The sequence below is a fragment of the Ammospiza nelsoni genome, chromosome 10 (genome assembly GCF_027579445.1).
Source record: "Ammospiza nelsoni isolate bAmmNel1 chromosome 10, bAmmNel1.pri, whole genome shotgun sequence".
NCBI classification, from domain to species: domain Eukaryota; kingdom Metazoa; phylum Chordata; class Aves; order Passeriformes; family Passerellidae; genus Ammospiza; species Ammospiza nelsoni.
In genome coordinates this window covers 18,651,968-18,671,719 of record NC_080642.1, presented here as the reverse complement: position 1 = coordinate 18,671,719, position 19,752 = coordinate 18,651,968, and the positions used below count along the sequence as shown (strand labels likewise).

Here is a 19,752-nt window from a genome sequence, read left to right as displayed (position 1 = left end):
CACTGATTACAATCCATTAGTTTTGCTAAGTACTAATGAATTTAAACCTAGTTTTGTAATTTATTTACAAGCTATTCACATACTGGATATGAAGCATATATATACAATGCTTTGTGTCAACAAAGAGAAATGTGGCTGAATATTAGAGTTGCAGTTAAAAATGACCAGTGTAAGTAATAACTCTCTTCACAAGGAACTGTTTGTGGAAATTTTTTTGGCAAGAGAGCAGGACAGAAGCTTACAGTCTTTAAAAATACAGCTGGTTAATATACAGAGGGAAACAGGTAAGAATCCACAAGAATGACAAGTTTTAAGTATCAGTCCCATAAATATAAAATTCAATTAAAATGTCATTTTAGAAAACACAGAGAACAGAGTTGGCACTCTTATAAAATGGTTTTTCTTCCCTGCTATTAAGGCAGGGTGATTAAAATGAAAGATAATCCTCTTTATTTCAAAAGCTAATTATTACATGTAATGAAATTTCTTCTTGTACCATGAGACTGAACTGAATTCTACCAAGACCATCAACCCACACATCTTTGCTGTAATAAAGTAACTGCTTGAATTTTTCCTTACAATCCTATTTCTACAATAGACTGTTAGTCTCAGCTTTGATTGCAGCACACCACATTCCTCACCACTACGGAAACCAAATGCAGAACAGCTGTGGAAGCAAACCCCACTGTAAGCAAATATTCAGACCAAAGAAAAAAAACCTACACGTAAAAAAAATCCCTTGTGAAAACCCATTCACTGGGAATTCTGAGGAAAGTTAAACTGCCAGTTTAGCCTTGGCTTAAGGATTATCCAGAGGAAGCATCCCACACACATTCCCAGGAGGTGTAAAGAGATGCCTGCATCTGTTAAGTGCCCAGATTTTCTATCCTGCCAGCCAGCAGTGCTCCGGAGCTGTTTGCTACACTACTGCTTCCTGCATTGCTAATTCAGATGTCTAAATTTAGATGCTATGTTTAGCCAATGGTTTTTCCACTTCTTCCAATAGTTAAAAGAAAAACAGTTCTGCATCAATTCACTATCTTCATCCATGTGAAGAAGAAAACATGATGTCAGAACTATACACTGGAATTACATCCCAAATCTCCAGCCACAGGGTGAGAGGCAATTTCTGCTGTTCTCCTGAATGACTGCACACCAGGCACTACTGAGTCACATTTCTATCTAACCATGGGCACTGCTCACCCCGGTTCCAAAGATTTTACCACAAGGAAAACAAAATCTAAAAATAAAGGGAGTGAAGGGAGGGGGTTGGCTTCTGCATTCCCAAAGACTTCCTGCTGCCATGTCCTCTATTAGCAGGATGTGGATGGAGTAAAGCAGTAAAAGCAAGCTCATCAGTCACTCTCACGTCCCCAGAGTGTTGAGACATTTCACTTTGAATTTCCCTTTGGTGTCTTTTTCCAGCAATCAAACTGTCACAAACTAAAACATATGGATTTTTTTCTTCCCTTGCACTATTATTCACCATTGCTAGACAGAGGTGTATTCAAGTGAAAACAAACTATTGATTCTTGTTACTGGGTCTAAGAGCAGGAAATGCAAGCAAATTATCAATGCTGAAGGTGACTCACTGAAAAAAACCCAATTATTATAAACTGAAAGCCCACTGTATCCCTAGACACAAACTCAAGGCTGCAGCCTCATGCACCTCCTCCCATCCCACTGCAGCTCACTGAAGAGAGGGAAGTTGTGGTACCACATCACTGCTGACTCCTCACAGGAGCTGGAGCACCACAGCAGGAGGACCTTGCAGCAATTCCTGATGGTCCCCTTCATGCACCCTGCCTGGGAGGTCTATTTTCACTCCCACTTGCATTTTTTAAATCCTGACAGATACTTAGCCTTAGTCCCTTTGACAAATTAATCATCTTTTTCTCCATCACCTTCAGAAACTGCTGTTTAATGTTCCTCTCTTTCCCTGTCCACACTTCAATACATTGCTACCAGGAGATCTCACAGGTGAGCCTCTCTCTCTTCCTTCTCTCCACCCACACACTTGGTTTCAAATAACACAAGTAAGAATGCAAAAAAATTTAAAAAGAACAAGGACGTATGCCAGGTCTCATGCTCAAGCTTGTTTAATACATCTTGTTCTATTTAACTCAAAGGATAAGATACAGCACATGTTGTAACAAATCCTTCCTGAGCACATTCTCACATCTTTGGTAGATGATCATTGCACTTACAGCACAGCATCTTAGTCTAAACAAGCCAGCAGTGAACTCTGCAAGGTTTTCCAGACTCCTAGAAACAGTTACATCAGCACTGACTCAAGTACAAAGGAACTTCTTGATGTGATAATATTTTAAATAATCAGCAGCTTCAATGTATTTTTTGCCTTTGAATACAAAAGATGATAGAAAACACACCCTTTTTATCTTGCAACATCAAAACCAAAGGACTCTATAAATATTTAGTGAATGACCAGTACACTTAGAAGTGAGAATATCACAGCAAGTGTTACCCAGATGTTAACAGCATCAGAGGCTGATAGTGCTAAGTGCAGGGATAGTTAGGTGCTGGAACAAACCACAAGTTACACTAATATGCAGCAACACAGTAAAATGAGGTTGGGATGGCAATGTTTCTGTCTTTCATACACTTTGATGTACTATCATCATTAGTTCAAACAACTTCTGTCATTTCTGACATGCTTAACAGTAGTTTTCAACAACAAGGAAAACAGTATTTTGATTTCTTTATGTTGCATCATAATTTTGAAGGCAAGATGACAATGCACCTGAACCTCCTTGCAGGGTCAGACTCCCAAAATGTGCTCCATAGACAGAGACTTTGCTCAAGCATGGGATAAAAATACCAAAGGTCAGAATTTAAATTATTATTCTCAATTTTAGCACTACTGCTGCTCCTTTCCAAGGCAAAGTAATGGCCCTGCCCAGGTGAACTAGGTGGAGCCTCAAAATACCTTAAGTCCCTGAAAGAGTTCAGCATGTGCTCCTATCACACTCTCAGGTCTTCAACTGAAATCCAAGCAGACTAGTGATAACCCAGAGGAACAGATACTCAATTCCCCATGCACAGATGTTATACAAATCTGAAGTATCTACAAGTACACCTTTTTACATGTTAATTTAGGATTAACTTTCAAGATAATCAAACAAATGAAGCAGTAAATTTTCATTTTAATGGCCTCTTTTTTTAAAACTCAAGAAAGTGTCTCAGCCATAAAATACCACACAAACAGCAGCATAAGGACCAGGTTTCAATTTTAACTCTTAAATCCCCCAGTCAGCTACACTGGATTTTGGATTATTTATAACTTAAGCTAACAATTCACATAAATGGATACACTACAAAATATGTAATGGCATCATTGAGCAAGGAATACAAGTACAAACAAATTTTCACTAATAACTCAGAAAGCAGTTAAAGCTCAAAATCCCCTTTACCACTTAAACCAACTATTTCTTTGCCTATACATACAGATTTGACTCTCATGGCATTTTCTCACATGTGAAGTAATACAGTCCTTGTTGAGAACTCTGTGCATTCATTGCTTAATTTTATGTGGCTTTCTAAGTGTTCAAAGACAACAGCCAACTTTCTTCCAAGCCATTTTCATTCTTCCAGAGCAAAACTATGGTTTAGAATATTCTTACAGAAAAACAAAGAACCATCACACAGCTCATAACCAACACACAGCCCACCACCTGGGGATTTCAGTGGATATCACACTCTCAGTATGAAATGTAGCACTGATGTAAATACTTTGTGCAATGTGGCTCTTTTTAAAAATTATGACCTCCAATATCTACTGAAAAAAAGGTATCTTTCTGCTGGAGGTAATTTGTTTCTGCATTCGTTTGAAGAAGAGACAGAGGAGAAGCAGTTAAAATTAAATTATAATTAAGTACATAAACGTTTCATCAGATTTGAAAAATCACACCTTTTTCCATGCCTAAAGCTATACAAGTGCTCTTGCATGATTATTACTCCTTTAAAAAGCAACTCTAAATATGTTGATTTCTGAACATGTAAGAAACTCTTCCCAACAAAGGCTGCATGAGGCTGCTGCTGTGAGGTGTAGATGGAGCCTGAACAGTCTCTAGGTACTGGTCTGGCCTCCCCCTCCCACAGAGAGCTGGGCCATATTCAGGTGCCAAGCAGAAAAGCTGCTGAAGGAATGGAAGAGCCAGGTCAGCTGTCAGCAGCGCCTCTGCTGCCTCAGGACAAAGCAGAAATTCCAGCCCCTCCGCAGGGAATTCCCTCAGCAGCTCCCTGCCCCAGCAAGGGGAGGCTGTGCGGGATGAGCTCCTGCACTCTGGGCCATGGTAGGGTCCCAGGGCATGGAGCCATTTCTGCAGGAAGCAAATCCTCTTTCTTCTGATGAGACACTGTGAACACAACCAATCTTTTCTCTTTCTCAAAATCTCTTGGCAAAATTTTTCTTAGGGGTTGCTACTGCAGAAAGGCACAACAGCAGACAAGTGCACAGCAGACTTCAACAATAGGTTAGGATGAGAAATGCAGTATATGAAAAATTTTTTGAAAATACGTATTTAAATCAAGAAAGCAAACTCATCTAAAGACTCCACAGCACAGCCCTGAAGAAATAGCTTGCAATCAGCTCCAAAATGGATTTCCTACATTGCTGCACACCAAAGCTTACGTGTCCCTTCAGCCTCTGACAAATCCTCAAAGATAAAGTTGCTAAGTCACCACACTCTGCAATGCAACACAATAAAACTTGTCATCTGACACTACTCATGAGCAGGATTACCCCACAACGTTCAATTCAAAGATACAGAAAATAAGCACAGGGAAGCAAAAAAATATACAGAATACTGCTGAGCATTGGTCTAAGTTCAAATGACTTCAGCATGAACAGATTTAGGTCACAGAACACCCATGTTTAAGTCCAGGCACCTTACCTTTTACTAAGGATGGAAACAGATATAAATTCTCCTCACATGCTTCTTTGCTATGGCCAAATCACAGTAAATTATGTAAAATTTCTGCATTTCAATTGCTACAGAAATAAAATGCTGCATCACATTGGCCTCTGAGGCAAAGGTGACATCCACTTAAAAAAGACACCCTCCAAAAAATACAAACATACACATAGGTGCATTTCAACATGGTAGTACCTGACACTACTCCATTTCTGGTGGAAAAGGAGCCAAAGGAAGGAAAGAGGTGAGCTCTGCCCAGAACTCTTGATGGGCCAGTCTTTAAAAGAGCAGAGGCAGCCAAATTAGAGGCATCAAGTTTTAATCAATTACTGCCAATCAAATGGCAGTTCTTAGCCCAAAGTCATGGCACCCTGTGAGCACTGATCTCTCTTAACCACCAAAAACATAACCCACATTTTCTAGCTCTCCTTTATGCATTTTTCCATGCTGCCACCAAGGCCACAGGAGTACCATAAAATCTCTTCAGGGCAGGGATTTTTCCCTGATGGGCTGTGAATGCTGCTGAGTATCCTGCCAGTTTTCCAAACACAAAAAAACAAACCAAAACTAACTTTTAACTTTATCACCATCCAGTCTAAATGGCTGTGGGCTGTAGAGCTGTGCAAGCAGCTGAGGAAAAGACATTTCCTGACATCATTGTAAAGGTCACCTGGAAGCAGGACTCAGACACCACCATCTCAGATACTTTAACTCTTGACGGAGCACATGTCAAGTACATTGCACTGCTGACTTCAAGCAACAGCAGCTTGGACACTGCACCAAAAGTACACATCTGCTGTTCTTTGTCAAAGTTACCCATGAAGCTGCCTCCAGCCCTTCTGGAGCAGCACTCTCCAGCACATGGGCAGTACACAGCCCAGCACCACGGCAGTGATGCACACACAGCTTCTCAAGGCAAAAAGCAAACAACCAACCCCCACAAACAACCTGAGCCTGAGTTAAGTTAAAGAAGTCAGAAGACATGAACTGCTCTTCCAGGAAGCACGTGATGCATTGACATCCTATCCCCCAGCACAACCTGTGTCAGCTAACAGAGGATGTTGCAGAGACAGCCTGAAGTCACCCCCGAGGGCTGTGTGCTGCAGAGAGTGACACAGATTCACCAACATGTACACAACCCCATTAAAAACACAGTGGGTGAGGGAGCTGTCTGGTCTGGCAAGTTTCAACCCACAGCACTTGTTGATTTCAGTCAGTCCAACAATACCAACTTCCAGAATTACAGGCAAATATTTATCCATTACACAGAAACTTTACAGAGAGTTTTGATTTCAAAACAGGTTAACTGTTCAGTGGGCAGGTTTAACCAATGCCTTCATCACAGAAAAAGGATCTATTCTGGCTTAATAAATACTTTACATTCCCAGGACAACGTGTGTGGCCTGCACCTTCACTAACCTCAAGGTACACACGGCATTGACATAGCTCAGATGGACTGATGGCATCCATCCATCCATCGTCAGCATGGAGCCCCTATCCCTGCAGCCACGAGCCCAGCTTTGCTTCCTGGGCAGTGCCAGGAAGGCGGGCACCCAGCAGTACCAGCCTCCATTCCTCTGTACCATCAGTCTCACCTCAGCCTTCAGAGAGGATTTGTGAAGTCCAGCAACATTTACATCCACCCTCTGTCCTGGGAAACTTGCTGAGAAGAAACTACATCTAGATTTCCTTTACATGGATATTCTATTAAGAACATTGCATTTTTCCTCACTAACTGATGCAGGAAATAGATGTGAGTATCAAGGCCAATCTGCATTATCATTTTTCAATCTGGGATTTACCACTGCAGGAGCCTCAAGTTCACACTGAAGTGAGGTTGCCCCAGCATAAAAAGACTTGAGCAGAGGATGTCAGTGCAGCAGTAGTGAGCAGCCAAGCACACTGAAGAGAGCAGACAGCTAAACACAGCATGGCTTACAGAATTTGAATAAGGCATCTCTCTTTCTACCTTCCTCTTCTTGGCCATGAAGAATTACCAGGATAGAACAGTTGAGTATCTAGCATAATCTTGCTAATCACTTCAGCCAACGATTTTTAACAACAATATCTCAGAAAATTGTGTAATGCCTTCTTCCTCAATTGCTGTCACTATGTCTCAAATGGGCAAATCAGCTCCTCACAGGAAAACTCTCCAGCTGTCTCAATTAAAGGAAGCCAACGCAAAGTAACCATCACATGGAGTCCTGCAACATGCCATTGAGTGCCATTGTGAAAATTACTTTCCTTCTCCATAAAAAGAGGTCAATGTCCTATAAACAGAAGAGGGGAAAACAGTGATTGTGAAGGAAAATGAGACAAAAATAGCTGCCTTCAATTTTCTTGGTACATGGAAAATCCATTTTAAAAGTTTACACAGCAACAATGAAGCCTGACAAGTTCATGACTTGTTGCTTGTGGAGTCATAAGAGAGATGTCCCATCATTCAGAAATTCACATGCTGCACAAACACGAGTCATAAAGATAGGTGTAATTTGGTCAAACCAAGAATCAGAAAAATCTGATCTTTCAAGAAACAAGATACCTAATAAGTACTTCTCATGAGGGGGGGGGGGCATTATGCTTCTCTTAAAAAACCCCAAATATCCAAGCCAAAACAAAAAATCCCCACCATTAACAACCTTTCCAAAACAAACAAACCCAAACAACCCCCCCTACAAAAAAACCCCTTAAGTCTCACAACTCTGAAAAGCTCCTTGCAAAAAGGTGGCACTGCTTTCTCAGTCCCGAGCCTAGAGCCTGTTGAGCAGGAAGCCCGGTGCCTCAGAGCTGGCTGCAGCGACATTTGCAAAGACAAACAGCCCGATGGGATGGGACGGGAGTGAACCCAGGGCTCCCGGAGCCCAGCAGCACCAGTGTGTACTTCCAGAGCAACACCCACATGAGGGCCGCAGGAAGGCACGGCGCTGGGAAGTTTTCTCATCCTGGCGATGCAGGGAAGTACCGAGTCTCCCTTCAGTCCTGGCAGGGTCACTGAAGCACAGGACGGTCATCCAAGGACATCCGGAGTCAGCAGCAAGACACCGAGGCACATTAGCTACCAAGGAAACCAGACTTACATGACTAAGGCCAGTTATAAAACTTCCGCTTTTTGTTAGGAGAACTTACAGTATCTGGCATTTCTCTGTCAGCAGCACCAAATAATCTAACAGCAATTTGATATTCATGTCCCTGACGGGCTGCTTTAGTTACAGAAACAACATTAAAAATGTAGCATCCTTCGAGGTACACCGCACAAGTCAGGGCAGTTTCACCCACAAGCATCAACTCTCCGGGAGTGCTTTTTTTTTTCTCCTGATAAGCTCTTTTGCAGCGTGGAGATATCTAATCAGGGATTGCTTCTGTCACCGGAAGGCAAACAGAGCACTGTGAAAATATCAGGTATGACTTAAGCACCGAAGGGCTGCAGCCAGCATCAAACCAGCAGCTGAAGTGGTAGCTAGCCATCTCTCTATATAGGACACTTTCCTCCCTGTAGCAGTCTGCACTCCAAGTCCCAGGCACAAAGAAACACGAATGATTTGCTGCCACACCAACGCCGGAGCCCCTCCGGGAAGGAATGGGGCGGCGGGGGCAGCGCTCAGCCGCTCTGCCCTTGGTGCCTGGGCAGGAACAGCTTCCCAGCACACACAGCAAAGCCACCGCCGGGCTCCGAGCGCCTACAGTAACGCCAGGGCACATTCACTCAATACCTTCCTTTGTTGAAACTCAAGTCTCGCATACAAATTCAGACGAGGGTTCAGCTTCCCTCATACTCTTACGGAGAACATATTTTAGTATTTCAGATTCGTCTAAACAACTGAACTGAGGTCTGGCTTTTACTGCCCGAAAAGCACCAAGTAACCACTGTAAAGCATTAGCTTGTGGCAATCGTGAGGCGAAAGGGTTTGCGTCCGGCAGCGCAAAGTCAGATACAGTCAGTTTATGAGAAACGTAGATCTCTAGTCATCCAACATCTAGAAATAATTCTCTTACGTAGCTCAAGAAACCAATTTATGCTGTAAACCACTTCACTATAAAGCGGAAAACGGTTCTCAAATGTATTTCTTCAAACACCAGCTTGAAACCCTGCACTACTAAAAACAAACAAGAAATCCCCTCACAAACGCGTCTTTACATACTGTGCAACAAACCACCGAAATCCCACGAACTGAGAGCTTCGCCCATCGCAAACTTACCATAAACCCTCGGCACGGCACCGCCACCGATCCGCTATGCCGGCAGAGAGCAGACACCGGCGACGAGAGGCGAAGCACAAGTAAACAAACTCGGGAGCCGCCGTGGCCGAGCTCGCACGCTCGGAGCCCGTGCCCCCCGCCCGGAGCGCCCGCCCAGCAGAGGCTGCTCCCGCTGCCTGCGGCTGCCCGGGGAGGCGACAGGAGCCGGGGGAGCCGCGGCTCGGAGCGGGGCGGGCGCCGCGCCGGGGGCCCCGCGGGCGCTGCCGGGCTCGGGGCGGCCGGGCCGCCCGGGAGCCCTGCCCGGGGGCGGCGGCCTGCGGCGGCTACCGGGCTTTGTGCGCGCTGCCTCCCCCTGCGCCGCCCGCCGCCGCCTCATGCGAGAGCCGGCACAGCTGGGGAGCGCCGTGCCCCCTCGCGAAAGCCGATGCCGCTGATCTCATCACCGCTGGTTACTAATCCAATGACCGCGGAATTAACAGCAGATGGCAACGCCCCTTCCCCCCGGCCCGGCCCCCACGGACGCGGCTCCGGCACCCGCAGAGCGCAGCGCGGCCGGAACGCCCCGGGCCGGCCAGGCTCCCCCCGCCGCTCTCGCGTCAAAGTCGCCCTCGGGCACCGGGAAACTTTCTCAGCACCGCGTCCGGCCGCCGCCCTACGGGCCACAGCGAGCGGCTTCGCACCTCCGGCAAAGCGCAGCAGCATCTTCCGGCGTGCGCTTCCAAGGGGAAGCAACAGGGAGGCGCCCGAAGTCCGGCCAGCGAGTCCCTGCGGGCGGCCCATGGTGCGCGGGGCACAGCCGGGCCGGAGCCGCAGCCGGGCGGGGATCAGTGCCGCGCATCGGGCACCGCCGTGAAAACTCCGCACACGCGTCCTTGGGGCTGCCGGCAGGAGACGGAGGTTTGCATTCTGCGGGCTCTGTAAGCCAGATACATGCGGGTGAAACTCTAATTATACTTTTGGCTGCCAAAACCAACCCCACACTTTTAGGTTCACGTCTTCTAGAAGGCTACAGGCAAGGCAAGTCCTGTCAAACCAGTGCAAGTTACAAAACAGTCATAAGGCAAGTGTTTCAATCGCTGCTCGTTAATATCAGTAAATAACAACCTGAAAAGCTGTGGTTTCTAACCCTAATAAGCTCGGTCTAAATCACCCTCCTTCCCCTCTGCCCCCAATATAGGTTGACACACATGTATTCTCTCATGTATGCAGTACTTGGGTCCACACTCAAGACAAGAAGTGTTACATTACATGCTGCTTCTGCTCAAGCTGTGCACTCCTCACCCCTAAACCAGATTATCTTCTCTTAGAGACCTTAGTGCAGAATGGTGACATAAAATAACTCTCTTCTAGGACAAGAAACTAAAAATTGAGAAAGGTGAGGAAAACCTTAATGATTAGTATTTTTTCTCAAATTCTGCTGTTCTACCTACACTCTATACTTCTGGCAATGGAGAGGCAAAATTTCCCCCCACCCCCTTTCATGCTGATACTTATTTCTATAGTATTTTTATTTCTTTTACTAAAATGTTCAGACAGTCTTTTATGAAAAAACTGAGCCAGACAAGAGAAATATCCATGCTCAGACCATAAAAAAAATTGAAAGGAAATTCTGCAAATTCTTTGAGTCAATAAATCCTCTATATGAGCTGCTGTAAAACTGGCTGTGTTTCACACATGCCATGTGGGCAGAAAAAGTGACAGACAATGGCAGCACCCCTTCTGTGGGGACCTAGTGGTGCCTCCAGGGGTCAGACACTCCTGAACCCAAATGAAATCTTTTGAAGAGTATTAAACTCCAGTTTCTCTCCAGGCCCTGCACACAGACCTATCCCCACAGCCTTTGGGATGCACAGGAAATAGAAAGCACACGATGAATGGGAGTTTTCTATCTGCTCCACAGTTCTTTATGCCTAGGAGAGGCTTTCTGCCATTTCCCATTCCCTCAGGCAGTCTTTGGTTTATGTATACATACATGGACATGAGTAGTCATCTGTGCTCTTAGCAGCAGACAAGTTAGTGAATGTAATCCTCCTCTTGGATGTGACCACCAGATAATGTCTGTTCTGTGGCATTCAGTGGGAAGAGGAGCCCTGGAATGAGCCATGTCTGAACAGTCAGTGGGGCAAGTCTGTGCCTCAGAGGATGTTTTGCTTTCCTCAGTTTTTAACAGCCTTATTTCTCTTACAACCTTCCCCAAAACAGCAGTGTCTCCTCACACTTCTTTTGGCAGCCAGCAGTGTTTCCCAGTGTAAGATGGGATGTGGTCCTTTGTGCCTGTGCCAAGCTTGATGCAAAAAGCGAACTTGGAAAGACTTTCTACATGGTTTGTAATACTAATTCTACAAAAGGAGATTAAAGAAATCACATTAGAAGTTAAGCTTTGTATCTTTTCAGGCAGCTTTAGACACATAGGACTGAAAAGTGCACAATGCAGAGATCAATCAGGCAGCACAGAGTTTTGGGAACACGCTTCATGTGCAAATGTGAAAACACTTGAGGGTGTAGAAAGTGTCATTTTGATTAATGAGGGCTACAACATGCTATTTGTAGATAGATGAGAATGTAAAAGAATAGGAAACAATCACCTGTTAAAATATTAACCGTGCTTTTAAAACACACTTGAGCATGGTACAGATAGAGCCCATTCTTTTGAGCTGATCCTGCAAAATACCTGGGGAGGAAGAGGCACATGTTTGTGTAACACTACAAACCTTTCAAGATAAACTCTGTGACACAAAGTCAACAAAATGAACCATTTGGTGCAGTTCCTGGAGCTGTGCATCACAAAGGGCAGAGCCCAGGCTGTGTCATAAGCACTGTGCATTGTTCATATTCCCCAAAGTCTTCCAGTACTTTGAAATTACCTCACAAAATAAAAATCACAGTCAGAAAGGAAATCTTGAGAATAACACCATGGTTAGGTGGTGAGGGCCAGGTGAGAAATCTTCTGCCTCTCCAGTCGCTTGGAATTCATGGGCAGAGAGTGGAGAGTAAAAATTGTTCACTGTTACCCATGAAACAGTAAGTGCAGTTAAGAAAAAGTGAGGAAAAAGAAAGTTGATTTAGATCAAGAAGATGGTAATCTGTTTTCTGCTTGTGTCTCACATGAGACTCATCATTTGAAGTTGTATCTTGGCATCTGATAGCAAACAGGCCAAAAAAATAGAACTGCCCAAATTTGTTCTTCCCCTACACACTCACCTTTGAGGTAAGTTCCCCCTTATTGCATGGTGAACCATCCTACACCCTCAACTCCACTCAGAAGCAACTGGGAAACATTTCCTACACAAACTCACAAAAGTGCTGAGTCCTGATCCTGTGATCCATCTAAATAACTCAATCAGATCACTGATATTTGACCCACCTGGTTTTTGGGCACTCCTGTACTTGGGGTGGCTACATCTGCTCTGGTTTGTAGCAGCAGGCTGAGCTGCTCTGCTGACATTCCAGGCTGCCCTGCAGCTCCCCAGCTTTGCAGACAGAGCTGAGTCCCAGCACAGGCAGGAGGAACTTGCAACAAAAGGCTGTTGAGGTATTGCTATACCTTGTGTATCTACATCCCTGGTATTCTTCCTCCTTCTAGACTGGAGTTCTGGGTGAACTAAGGTAAATAAGGTAGAGGGGAGAGTTGAGTGAGGCCACAGAGAAAAGGTTCTAAGTTGATGGACAGTGTGGACAAAGCCCACCTAGAAATCCCTAAGACAAAACAAATACACATCTGAGATTTATAGAACTGTGTTTCATTGTACCATAATTTCCATTTATGGAGCTTAAGTAGTGCATATTATTCCTAACAGCCCTCTTAAGTACAGCAATACTGCAGTCTTGATTCCTACAGAGGAGCCCAAGTTCTTATGAAAATCTGTATTTCCATGCATTTTAGATATCCACATGTGAAGATGTGACCTTAACTATAAGTCTAAAGTCCTCAGAATTCCCACACAAGATGTTTAAACTTTAAGAGTGTTCCAGTCCTATAGCTCTGCTTCCATGCTGGACATCTGTGTGAAATTACCTAGAGAAGTGCAGCAGCCTCTGCCTTGCTCCAGCCATTCAAAACACTGTCTGGACTGAGCTTCTCTACCTGGGTGTTTCCATTCTGACCTGGCCATATCCTGGTAGCCATGAAATCAGATTTACCACTGCTCCTTGGAGCCTAGCAAAACCATTACCCAAGAAGCCAGGATACTGCATCTCTTAATGAACTGACAAATTGCTGCTGGAACTGAGATCTGCTTCCCTAGGCCACTGGGCAGAAGTTAGAATTTACCTTCTTAGAGTTCATCTCCCTACAAGCAAAGACAAAACCGCACAGGGATTAGGAAATCAGCACTTGCCTAAATGTTTCCTTAGTTCAAAGATTCTTATGTGAGCATAAAGATCCTGCATACCACATTAGACAAATAAGGATGGCATTCAGAAATACTTAACAATTCAAAAGTAGAGTATTTTAAAATATCACAAGTCCATCTATTCAAAAGTAGAGCTACCTGCACTCTCAGATGTGTTTCCAAAGCTTACTATGTACTTCATGTCCTGTAACACAGTCAAGTCCCTTTCCCAAACACATCAGATGAGGGGAAAAAATAAATCAGACTATAGGTACACAATACTCCCGGGTATGAAAAAAACACATCAGGAAAATTAATGGGAAGTTGAGCTGCTATCTCCATCAGAGCTCATGATCTCAAGGACTGTCTGAAGGAGCTGATTTCTCTATGGAGCTGGTATTAAAGTTTTTCTCTCAGGCAAAATTTCATTGGACAAAGACAACCATAAGTTTTCACCAACACAGAAACAAGAGAGCAGAAGGTTTTTAGGGAAGGGTTTTTTCTTAAACACTCCCTGGCCTGAGCCAGCAGTAAACAGGGTAGGGACATCTCAGAGGCTGCAACAGAGTCAGCTGATAAACAATGGTAATCATTATAACAGTACTGAAAACAATCCAAAAGTCATTCTACTTACTTATTTTGGGTTCTGCACAACCTAAGGAGCAAATTCCAGTGGTTAAATTCAAACACAGAAACCTCTGTCTGAGAATGGTCTCTGAAGTGGCAGTTCCTGTTTGGGAAGCCCAGAGAGCCTGTGCCTCCTGCTGGCTCCTCCAGCTGGCTGCTGCAGTCCAGGTCATACAGGCATCTGCTTCAAACTTGCCTTGAGACTACATCAGACCCTTTAAGTCATTACAGTGCCACAAAGCCCATCAGAACCCGACTGGTGGCTAATTGACAACCCAAACTCTGTGGTCTCTGCTTTGAACTCCAATAATAACTGTAATCATATCTTGCACTAGCTTTCATTTCACACGGTATTACTACATCACACTGCCTTCAGTACATTGCAGGAATGAGATGGAACTGTAGGAATGTGGATATCAAGAGAAAAATGAAACAGATTTTTCAGTTAGAAGAGATGGATACAGAGTCTGGGACAATGGCTGATACAACACCTAAACCCAGGGCAGTATAAAAGACTGCTGACACGGGACAAAATGTGGTTGTTTTGCTAAAGGACAGGACAGTGACACTGACAAGTTTGGGGTGCAAGTGGGTCCTCATTAGCTCACTTAAGTCTCTTTGATGCATCAATAGCATCTCACCTTGATTTAGATTAAATCATGACTGGTCCAACCTCCCTGGCTACATTTGGTCCCTGTGCATTCATTCTGTTACCTCAGCTACTACACACATGAAGGAAACTCAGATGTTATTGATACTTTTGATAGTATTGGTTCTTGTCCATTGAGCCAGGGAGAGAATGGGTCTTTACAGCCTCCCACAGGAAAGTCTTGACTCTCTGTTTAGCAAGAAGTGGCTGCAATGGCCTTTCTCTCCTTTTTTCTTTTAATGTATATACAACATCCCAAAATAATTACTTGTGGAAACCACAAGGTGCATACTTCAGATCACAGGCAATTTGGGTGAGCAGAACCACAGCATATTAACTGCTCTTCCAAATCCTGTCATGAGCTCATGTGGGCAGGTCTGTCACCCAGATTTCTCCACAATGTATTTCTGGAAATGTAAATAATAGTAATGTATTTCTCACACACAGTGCCCAGAAATGTTTTAACTGAAACAGACTACTTTTGTTTCAAAACTTTCCTGAACTGCTTAGTGTTGAAATCCATGAGATTTCAACATACAACTGTCAGACAAATGAAGAGGGAGGTCCAAAGATGATCCCTTTTTTTTTTTTTTTTTGAAGTGCCACAGTTTATCCTGCATTCTTCCTTGCTTCTGGAAGAAAAATTTTGCATTTCCCAAAACTTATGGAAGCTGTATCAAAGATGGATTTATTAAAATTCTTCATATAAAAATACACTATTGCTGTTACTCAGCACATTCCAGACAATCACCTTTGATTTAGAGGGTTTTTAAAATATATTTGTATATATAATATTCTGGAAGCGTTGGTACACCTAAGTCTTTTACTATTCTATAATCTTACTTTGCATGTTAAAAAGTCTGGTGATAATTACTACTTCTAAAAAGATTAAAAATCTCTGTTTGGATATTAGAAAAACATGTCCTAGCAATATGCCTTGGAGAGCTAAAAAAATTTACATTAACACATTTTTTCATTTCCTTAAAAACAACCAAACAAAAAACCCCAAACCAAACATAAAACCCTACAGCTTTGTTTTCCAACCCTGGAAAACTTACTCAAAGTTCACACTTAAGCCTGACTAATATCAGTGTGGATTCTTTGTTTTTGCTCAGACTGACTACCAACATCTGAAACTCCATCTGAAACTCTCAGGATGTGCCACATTTTTCTGTTCCCTTATTTAAAGGGCAGAAGAGAGGGAAGAGAGCCTCAAAAGTTTTCAGTTGTTGCCACTGGAAATTTCTGGGAATACTCTAGCAATTGTAAAGTCTTCTCAAAACGTTTGTTTCAGTAAAATTAAACTGCTAAGCATTCCAGGTATCAAATATTGCCCATGTGAATTCAGAACATAGGAAAAAAGGCTGTTTTAGTGTCTTAACTGCAATAATCTAGAAAGCAGAATATAAGAGACACTCTACTAATTTTATGATATTTTCTGGGGTTTAATCTTCAATTTCTGCAGTGCTTGTTTCCTCAGCAAACCTAATAAGGAGTTTTAATTTATTCAGCTTCCCTCTCTCCCCATTTGAGATTTACAGTGATACATATCTTCAGCAATTTTCCCCAGGAGATCTTGTTTCTTCAACTCGAAGGCATCCAATTCACCTCAGAAGCAAAGTCAGTAGTGTTTATTGTCCATTAGACAATTAGAATATGATTCTCCTGCTACAGGCAGTGTCTGCAGGCAGCCATCTGGGGTCTGAGCACACAAAAGGCTGCTGGGAAGGGTGCACACACAAAAGCACCGTGGGGACAGGGAAGTGTGTGCCTTACAAAGGCCCCTGTTATCTCTGGGTTACCGAGGGGGTTTTTGAGGGTGCCATAAGCACTGGGGAGGCACCCTCAGATGGCAGAGCCCAGCAAGGACAGATGGTGAACAAAGGTGAAAAGCACACAATGCACAAGGGCCAGGAGAGCACTTCCACTGCTCCCTTCAGAGCTGCTACAATTCCTGGGACATCCTGGGCAGTGAAGGGAAAAGTGTGGCCCTGCAGGGCAGCAACCCACTGTTAGTATTGTCTCTGAAGTGCCAGCCCTACCTGGGAGGATGCACAAGGTTTACAAGAGAGCTACCACCTCTGTGAATGAAAACAACACAGGCTACAGCCAGATCCTGCTCTGGCTTTTTGTTTGTCATGGGAGACAGTTCACGGTCTGACTACTGCAACAGAAACTCGGGTCTGAGCAGACAAAGAAAACAATTGTCTCATTTGACACACTCAGCCATAATTCACTTATCTTCCAAATCGCTTATGATTGATTTAAAAAGAGGATTCATAAAGTAACAAGCTGCCCTCCAATAGAACTTTTTCTTATGGTGGTTTATGTGCAGTTTGCACAGTGTCAGATACACTCTGGCATACATCCCACTGCTAACTAAACTCTGAAAGAGCAAGGGTTCTAGCCCATCTTGTGCTTTTTTTAAAAACTAAAAAAAAAAAAAAAAGGCTAAAATGTTTTACATCTTATTTAAACAGCAAGGATATAGTGACTCAATAGGCAATAAAGGCCAAATATTTAAATAAAGAGCAGGAATGTCAGCAGGGAAACAAAAAAATCAGAGATCATAGCTCAATACAAGAAAGCATATCAGTCTTGTGATCAGGCACAATCCTTGCCAAATTCATAAAATACTTAAACTACTGCAGTTGCTGCTGTCTAGGAGAGAAAAGTCCTTCCTTTTTCCTTTTTGTAAAATTTTCTCTCTTGAAAAATATAATTAACTTCACTTGCATATTTGGATACACAAAGCAACCTCCTAATTTAAAAAAAAAAATTACTGTGGTCTGTCTTTCTTCCTATTCTGAGAGAGACAGAGGAATATTTAAAAGCCTTGAAAGACTTTTCTTGTTTTGTGAAACATTGCCCAGGCATGGACATGTTCAGCATCTTTGGAAAGGTTGTCAGTTGTTCACTTTAGACTCTGAAAATTGATCCATGAACAAATAGTGGCTCTTTGTGGATCAGCCCACCTGCCTGCCAGCTGGGGGAAAAGGTGGTATTGTAGCGACAGCTGCTCCCACAAGTTGTGCTGGTTTTGGCTGGGATAGAGTTAATTTTCCTCGGAGCAGTTTGGATTTGTGCTGGGAGCAGTGTGGAGAATGCAGGGGTGTTTTTGTTCCTGCTGAGCGGCGACTGCACAGGCAGGGCTCTCCTGCTGCTCACCGCGGCAGTGAGTGGGGTGGGGGGAGGCACAGCAGGGACAGCTGATCCCGGAGAAGCTGGGGGAGCAGGGAAGGGGGAACATTCCCAGTGATGGTGGCGGTGTCCCAGGTCACCCTGACACTGCTGGAGCCCTGCTGCCCTGGGATGGCTGAGCACGGCACCCGGGGGAAGCGATGAATGCATGCCTTGTTCTGCTTTACCTGTTGAACTGTCTTGAGCTCTGCTCATGAATTTTGTCCCTTTTACTCTTCCCGTTGTCTCCCTCCATCTGAGGGGAGTGAGTGAGGGGCTGTGTGGGGCTCCAGCCACCAGTGCAGCAGGACATGGAAGAACAAGCAGGTGAATTTTGAATGATATCAAGATGAGCCAATTTAGAAATGTGCCACTACCAAATCAGCACAGAGAAAACACAATGTAACTTAAAAAAAAAAAAAAGAAATCCAACAGAACTATGTTAATTTGTTTGGAGAAAGAATTAAAAAGAAATATTCAGGACTAACATATATAGTCCCCTCTCACATTTGCAATTTTGGTTTAAAGGTTCCTAAACCTTGACACCCAGGATTTTTTTTTCCATATTTCTATCACAGCAGAGCTCCAACCCTAAAAAAATGAAAATTAAGTGTGCAGCTGGAGATATCTTTGTTTTTTCACCTTTGGAGTTATACATTGTCATCAATCAAACAGTTGTGCTCATATCGATGTAGCTGAGTCAGGCAGAATTTCCACTGTAACAACCTGGTTTTCTTAGAAGTTAATGCTACTGGATATTTTGCCTCTAAGTTGAGCCTGCTTTTCAAATTTTAGCCTGCATTTAGCTTGAGACCGACTCTATGCTACAAACACCATCCTACAAGCCAGTTAACAGCTCAAGCTCAATTTCCTTGAATTCACTTGGGAAAAAGGAGGTTTAAGGGAAACTGTGGAGAGCAGAACTGGAAAAATTAAGATTTTTCAGTGCTGAAAGTTAAATAAGGACTTCATAAACTCTAATTTTTTTCCTCCATCCAGTTACTTGGACCAATACATGGCCTGCAACACAGCATTCCTACCTACAAGTAATTCACTTGTAATTAATTTCTTCCTAGATGCATGATCCAAAGATGTTAACAGGAGAACAGCATTTTGGGAAGGAGTGCTGTCACATACCTCACTTGGTGACATCAGGAGGGGCAGTCAGTATATGAAACAGAATGTGCCAAGAGCTTCTTTTCATTTGAAAGACTGACTGGTTTGTATCTAAATTAATAATTGCACGGTACTATGGATCTCCCAATGGTGAACTCCAAGTACTTCAACTGTTTTCACTTAGAGAAAACTTCTTTTTCTTTCTTTTAATCAGACTTACCAGAAAACATCTTTAAGGGAAACAAAGTCATTGTTTAGCTCTAATAATGAACTACATTCTCAGGGTATACTCCAAAATATATTATAAAATGTCTTATGGATTCTGTATACATGGTATGTAATGGAACATTTAATATCTGCAGCTGCAGATTGTTCTGTCCAGAAAAATATATTAGAACAGTAAATTCTTCCCACTTCTGTCATATGACAGAAGAGCTATTTGACAAGAAAGAAAGAGGACATGTAACAGTAATCTTGTGTTGTTTGGTGCCCAAGTTGAGTTTAACTGGTAATTACACCATGTTCCTGCAGTTAAATGTGTCTGTAGTGCCAGAACAATAAACCCTATCTTGTGTACATGCAAAATACTAAACTACATCAGAACTGCCTTCCAAAAAAGCAAATCCACTCTCTGCAAGGTCTTTAGGGAAAACTGATACTACTTACAGGCTCCCTTTCTGTTTTTATAAGCCTACAAAGTACCATTTAAAAAACCTCTC

General features: G+C 43.3%; 1 protein-coding gene across 1 annotated transcript in view; it reads right to left on the bottom strand.

Annotated features, from left to right (window-relative positions):
- Positions 1-9,254, bottom strand: part of SPSB4 (splA/ryanodine receptor domain and SOCS box containing 4) — a 75,903-nt gene extending 66,649 nt beyond the window's left edge. The window contains exon 1 of the mRNA XM_059479257.1: positions 9,131-9,254. The gene's annotated coding sequence lies outside the window, so the exon portion shown is untranslated. The remainder of the gene's footprint in view (positions 1-9,130) is intronic.
- Between the last annotated feature and the right edge of the window lie 10,498 nt (positions 9,255-19,752).